Source organism: Emys orbicularis, chromosome 12 (genome assembly GCF_028017835.1).
Source record: "Emys orbicularis isolate rEmyOrb1 chromosome 12, rEmyOrb1.hap1, whole genome shotgun sequence".
Taxonomy (NCBI): domain Eukaryota; kingdom Metazoa; phylum Chordata; order Testudines; family Emydidae; genus Emys; species Emys orbicularis.
Window position 1 is genome coordinate 8,023,356 of NC_088694.1, and position 7,023 is coordinate 8,030,378.

Genomic DNA, 7,023 nt, shown 5'->3' on the forward strand with positions numbered 1-7,023 from the left:
TGCTAAGCATTATTGCTGGGTCTGAGGCATGAAAACCTAGGCACACAGCTGAGATCCGTGTATCATGGCAGGGGTGAACTCCAGCGGAGCCGGAGCAACCCAGCTGAGCTTCCACTGGTTTTACACAAGGCCTGCAGAACAAACAGCTCGGTGCTTTTCACACTCTCAGAGCAGAACCTCACGGGAAAACAAGAGCTGGTGCTGCCTGTCCTTGATGGCACCATGCTGGCACAGCTGTATCGCTGCTGGTGCCTCCGGGTCTGATTCCCTTCTCCAGCGCACCAGTTCCACCCTGGTGTCACTCCCACACTAAGTCACTACCGGTTTACGGCCTGATGCTGCACCTTGCTGGATCAGGCCCTTGTGCTGCTGCCTGCGAGAGAATTAAGGCCTTAAATGCAGCGCTGCTTTGGAGTGCTGGAGTCAGGGCAAGGAGCAGAGACTTTAGAGGACGCAATGCCATGGCATTTCATACAAGGAGAAGCACTTCAAGGGGGTAATTACAAAGACAAGCTGATGGGAACAGGGATATACACGTTAAACATCCCATTTGTGAGTTTCTGGCTGTAGGATAAAAGAAGGTGACAAGCAGAACACGTTGCACAATTAAATGTGCTCAGGCCTGCTTTTCCCCACATTTACAGCCTACATTGATTAAATCGCTGCACAGGTTGACTATAATAGGTGGTTCTGTTGTTTGCATTGTACGAAGCTGGTGTTTTCCCTTTTCCAGTTCAATGCATGTGGTAGGAAAGCTGGCTGTGGAAGGGAGCAGAGGGAGGAATGATGGGGTGAGACGCACGTCCAAAGAGAAGGGGGAGAGAACAGGATGGAAAGGGGAGAAGCTGCACATATGCTCTCCTGCAAAATGTACCGGATCCCTGGAAAGGTCAGGTCTGTAAGTCAAAGCTGCAGCTTGCATGAGCAACACTTACTCAGCGGGTCACACTGACCTTGGCAGCATCACCGGGCTCTTATTTTCTCCTGGAGAAACTGTTCATGAACAATTTTTCCAATGTGTGAGGTATAAAGAGGGTTTCCTTCAGTGTCAGGCAAGCAGGGCTCCTCTTCCCACCTAGTCGGTGCTGAACAAGCATATTAATTTTGGCCATTATTGCGAGAAGGGACTCTGCCGTGCATAAGGGTGGAATTTCCCTGAGTCCCTCCTGGAGTGTGCAAGGACAGCAGCACTGAGCAGGAGTCTGTGCCACACTCGGGTCTTTAACTGGCTTCCCTTTGGAGGCACTACAGGAGCAATGAGCAGAGTTAGTTGCTTTACTTTGAACAGCAGTTCTCGGGGTGGGGAAGTTGAGTTTCTTCACTCTGGCCCGGGCCCCTTCTGTCTTTGAAGACTGTGCATTGGCTTGAAGGTGTGGAAGCATCCCACGAAGTAGCCTCAGGGCCTGAGAAGTGACAGAGATTGTTCCCCTGATCTTGCAGTTCCCAGGTCCTGCCCCATAGGGTGATGGCGTCTTTGGGTCCTAATGCTGGATAAAGCCCATGTGTGCCCATTAGAGTCCATGTGTCCCTTATGTGTTTAAAGAAAACAGAGGTCGGGGGGGAATCTGACCTGAGATTGTCTATATGGTTTAATGAAAGACACCTGTACGTTATCCTATGGAAAACTAGCTTAGGCAGCAACAATGGAGCTCTTGTTTCAGAGGGAGAGCGGAGCTGCCCGGATCAAGTGCAGAGGCGATGCTCAGTCCGTGGGCTGGGAGGGTTTAGTTCCTATCACTCTGTGCCATACCCTGAGCTCTCAGCCTGGATCTGGTGGCTCAGACGGCTGCCTGCCTTCTCCACGGCAGCAGGGAATATCAGCTGCTATAAAGCGGTAGGGAGATAAATGGCAGCCAAAGCTCACAAGAAGGAACAAAGGCCTTGAGATAGACAATAATACCGACTGCACTGGGGGAGGAGAAACGGCAAAACATCCGGGGTGGATGGGGTGGGCCCAAGCTCTAGCACTGCGGCCCCAGGACCACCACCCCTGCACCTGAGGGGAATGTCCCGTCACATCCGCCCCGCTGGAGCTCACGGCCCTGCCAAGAGTCCTGGATGTTCTCTGGGCGGCGGAAAAACACAGTCAGTGCAAGCGGCCCGCGTCACCAAATAAAACAAGTATGTGCAGGAGAAGGAAATAAGCCACGGCCTGAGCCCCTGTAGCATTGCCAACAGCCCCTTATTATCTGGGGCGTCCCTATTTTTTCATCTCTGTACAACAAGATCAGGAGTTGCTGACTAGTGATGCAAAAATCAGCAAGAAATACCCCTGTCAAATGTAGGTGAGTAGTGCTTATTGTTATTAATAATAGTAATAATAATGATGATGATCATATTGGAAGGAGGACTGGGGTGGCGGATGCTAAGAAAACAGCCCCTTATTTTTGGAATACAATGTTGGCAACCCTAGAGGAGGCATGTCTTTTAGTCTGACACTGCCACCTCGTGGGGGAAACATGCTAGCACCTAGTTTCATTAATTCTGAACGGTAGAAGTCTTATATAGTTTAGGTCTATAATAAAAAGTTAAGTATCAGAGGGGTAGCTGTGTTAGTCTGGATCTGTAAAAAGCAACAGAGAGTCCTGTGGCACCTTTAAGACTAACAGATGTATTGGAGCAGGGGTCGGCAACGTTCGGCACGCGGCTCGCCAGGGTAAGCACCCTGGCGGGCCGGGCCAGTTTTATTTACCTGCTGACGCGGCAGGTTCGGCCGATCGCGGCCCCCACTGGCCGCGGTTCGCCGTCCCGGGCCAATGGGGGCGGCGAGAAGTGGCGCGGGCGAGCGATGTGCCAGCACATAAATAAATAAAACTGGCCCGGCCCGCCAGGGTGCTTACCCTGGCGAGCCGCGTGCCGAACGTTGCCGACCCCTGTATTGGAGCATAAGCTGACGTCTGACGAAGTGGGTCTGACGAAGTGGGTATTCACCCACGAAAGCTTATGCTCCAATACATCTGTTAGTCTTAAAGGTGCCACAGGACTCTCTGTTGCTTTTTAATAAAAAGTTAGGCCAACTCAGCTACGTTGCTCAGTGGTGTGAAAAATCCACACCCCTGACCGATGTAATTAAGCCAGCCTAACACCCCACCCCCGTGTAGACAGGCTCCTAAATCAATGGCCTGATTTTCAAAAGTGCTGAGCATCCAACAGCTCGTACTAAAGTCAATAGGTTCTATGGGTAACAGCACTTTGAAAATCAAACCACTTATTTAGGACCCTAATTAGGGATTTAGGCACCTAATGGCAATTCTTTTTTCTTTTCTTTTCTTTTCTTTTTTTAAATCGCAGCCTTAACTATTGAAGGGGTTAATAGCTAGGTGCCTATTGTGCACAAATCTTTCTATAAACAGGATAATTCATAATTCCAATGTAATGTCGAGCACAAATCGTGAACCAGCCTAACATCTAAGACATCCTTATTGTCAAGCATCTAGAGAACCATCAGAGGCTTACGTGGTGCACAGGGTTCACGCAGGCCCTCTGAACAGGGGTGAATTTCTGTTCTATGGGGGTGAAATCCTGGTTCTACTGACGTCCATGAAAAAACTCCCATTGAGTTAAATGAGGCCAGAATTTCACCAGATGGCCTTGTCTGCATTAAGAAAAGAGGTGTGTTTTTGCCCTACCTGAACTGTGGTAATTAATACATGGTAGAATCTAGGGCCCTCCCTTGGGGTTTACCTCGACTCGCTGTCAGGTGTTAAAACTGCTACAGCCTTGTCCACACTAGGATATTAGCGCATAGTAGTTACCATGTGCTTAAACCCCCACCTTTTTTCATAGTGTGGCAGCTCTCTACGTGTGTGTTTGCTGGCAGAAGAATATCATTCAGTTAAGGAAATGGGAGGAGATGTCATGCAGACGTTAAGTTTATGTTCTCAGATAACCCTGGCTAATCCTGTGATAGCATGGTAAGAACCAGGGTAGATTATTTTCAAGTCTTCCTCTTAAAGTGTCACATGCCTGAGGTTATATCATGTTATAAAAACCAAACACATGTCCTAAATGAAGGCTGGGAAGAGTCACAGGACACAAAGCTCAGTCCCGTATGTCCTGTGTGACAAAGTACCTCTGATGCAAATGTGGAATATGTAGCTCAGTTAACCAGGTGATTGCAAATCAAAGGGAACGTTGGAGCAGTCCAGTGCTTAGCGTGCAGAAAGGCGAGCGTGGCCTGATAGGTAGCGCACTGGGCTGTGAATCAGGAGATGTGATGGCTACATCATGTGATTTGGGGGAGTCACCTCTCTATGAGTCACCAATGAAATGGAGCTAATGGCACTTACGTATCTTTGAGGTCAATGGATGCAAAGTGCTAAGTATTGTTATATGAGCACACTGTTAATCAAGGGCCTAATCCTCTGAGGAGCTGAAGTCAATGGAGCCATGCTGATTCACGACAGCTCAGGAGCTGGCCTCTTCATTGGGTAGCTACCAGAGTAAGATATCTGGGTCAGGTCTCTGCACAGGGGAATCTCCGAGTGGCATAGCCAAGTCTAACTCACCTGCTCCTGGCAATCCGGCATGGAAAAATGTGAGGGAGAAGAGGGAGCATGGCAGGCAGGGACTATGGTTATTCCAGGTTGATCCCTAGGAACTGTTATAGCTGGAGTGATTTAGAGCAGCTAAACTGGCCCCCAGCCAGCCCCAGGACTGGCCGAGCAGAAAGGTGACTGAGAACAATCTCTTCTAACGCCCCATCCTTGGTTCTGCATCAAGCGCAGCTCAGTTCAATCCAAGGATCGGCCCCTACTTTTTGAGGCTGTTGTAGGAAAGACACTGAGCTCTATTTCACTAACAAAATGAAGTCCTGGCAACACAGGGACGCAGTCGCTTTTAAAACCTTTGCTGAGAAGTGGGCAGGAGCTGCTGACATTTCTGTCAGTGCAAATGATGCAGGGTGTGGATTAGTGAAGCGCAAATTAGCAAATTCCCACTTTACTGAAGTACCAACAAGAAGCCCAGATGCCATGTAATCCTTCAATTAGTGATCTCAGCCCAGTTCCTTGCTGATGCTTTTCCACCACGCATTCAGCCACAGCTCAGCGCAGTTGGCAGCCTGTGCGTAGCAGAGGCCCAGAACTGAAATCACCAGGCTTTGGCTGCAAGGGTTGACAAGCAGAATTACCACTGAGCAACTTGCACCCTGCTCACCTGTGCTACGGTATATTCTAGCTACTGCTAGCTCATCACAGAAACTCTTGAGAGGGTTTCCTGAATGGTAGCCCTGCGAAGCCAGAAGCACCTTTGTTTGCAGCAGCTCTCAATCCTTTCAATAGCTCTGCTCTGAGACCAGGAACTGAATCGCTGCTTGCCAGCTACAGCACCCCACTAGCAGTGGGCATTGTGGAAATCAATGTGCTTAGCTCCTCTGTTCCAAAGTGCTTCTGACATTCAGGTCATTAAACAGGAATAGATCCAAATAAGAGAGTAGCTTCCCCTGTCATCGGCACTGAGTGTGCTGTCAATTTTTCATTTCCAGGTGAAATTACAAGGACCCTGCCTGGGGAGGGGGCTGATGGGCAGAGGGGTAGAAGATGCAGAGGCAGCAGAGATGGGAGATGAAGGAGAAGATTCTCACCCAGATACTAGTTGATGGCCTATCCTACGTACTCTCACAGCACATTTTCTCGAGGATCTAGCTAGCATCCCACAGCCGAGGATTGGGGTAGTGTCAGGCAGTGGATGTCTGAGGGCTGTATCCAAAGGAGAGATGGAATGAAGGCACAGAATTCAGAAGCAGATCCAGAGTTCAGGCACCCTATTGTTTGGGGTTGCGCCGATGCAAGGATTGGGTTCGGGCCCCTCTCTGATCCAACGAGAGCAAGGAGGATTGTGGAAGGGTCGCAGCGGCGTTTGTCTTCCATGTATGAGGATTTGTATCTTCTCTATACGCCCCGCCCAGCATGATGGGAATAGAAACTAGGCCCAGTTTAGGGCCCAAGCCTGCTCTCAGCTGCACCCCATCACACTATTTGGGGTTTCCAGTGCTGCCCTGTCATTTGTCATCTTCATGTCCTGCACGTCTGGTTGTTGGTAGCAAAGAATCACCTTCACCCACAAACTATATCTATAAACAAAGTTTGCCTTCCCCCTAACCAGGAACATCGCGGGCTCTGGGAGGGAGTTTGGTGCAGGAAGGGATTCTGACCTGGGGCAGGGGGCTGGGGTGCAGGAGGGGGTGCGAGGTGCAGGCTCCAGCCGGGAGGCGCTTACCACAGGCAGCTCCCGGCCAGCAGCGCAGCAGGGCTCAGGCAGGCTGCCTGCCTGCATGCCATGGCCCCACTCTGCTCCCGGAAGCGGCCAGCTGCTGGCACGTCTCTGTGTGCTCCTGGGGGGAGTGGGACAGCATGTCTCCATGCGCTGCCTGCGCCCACAAGTGCCGCCCCTGCCAGCCAATCGGAGCTGCAGGGACGGTGCTGGGGGCAGGAGCAGCATGCAGAGCCGCCTCCCTCCCCCCTCCACCAGGGGCCTCAGAGACGTTCCAGCAGCCTGCCACTTCCGGGAGCGGCGTAGGGCCACGGCATGTAGGCAGCCTGCCTGAGCCCTGCTACACTGGGGCCCCCCTTAGCCTGGGGCCCTGGGCTGCAGCCCCTAAAGCCCCTGCATTAATCCAGCCCTGCCACCAAACTGGATGGAGACACACTGAGCCAAAAAATTAGCACAGAGCCAAAAAATGTAATGAACGATGGAATTCGTTTCTTTATGTAAAATAATCGCCCTGATACATGCCTACACTTCCTTGGCAAGGGAAGCATTTAAAAGTCCTGCCAATGATAACAAACTCCTAATTTTTTTTCCACGGGCAGCAAAATGTCATCACATAATGAACCTTTGTTCTACTGCATTCTTCTTTTACTGTCTTTTCTATTGGCTTTTTGTCCAGAGTCTGACTTGTTCCAACAGGATTTTTCAGCTAATGTCCTGGTACCTCCATCCTTTTGGGAAGCCTGGCAGGGACACAGTATTTCAGAAAGCCCCAGTAACCCATAACCATAAAACCAAAAGATACATGTGCAA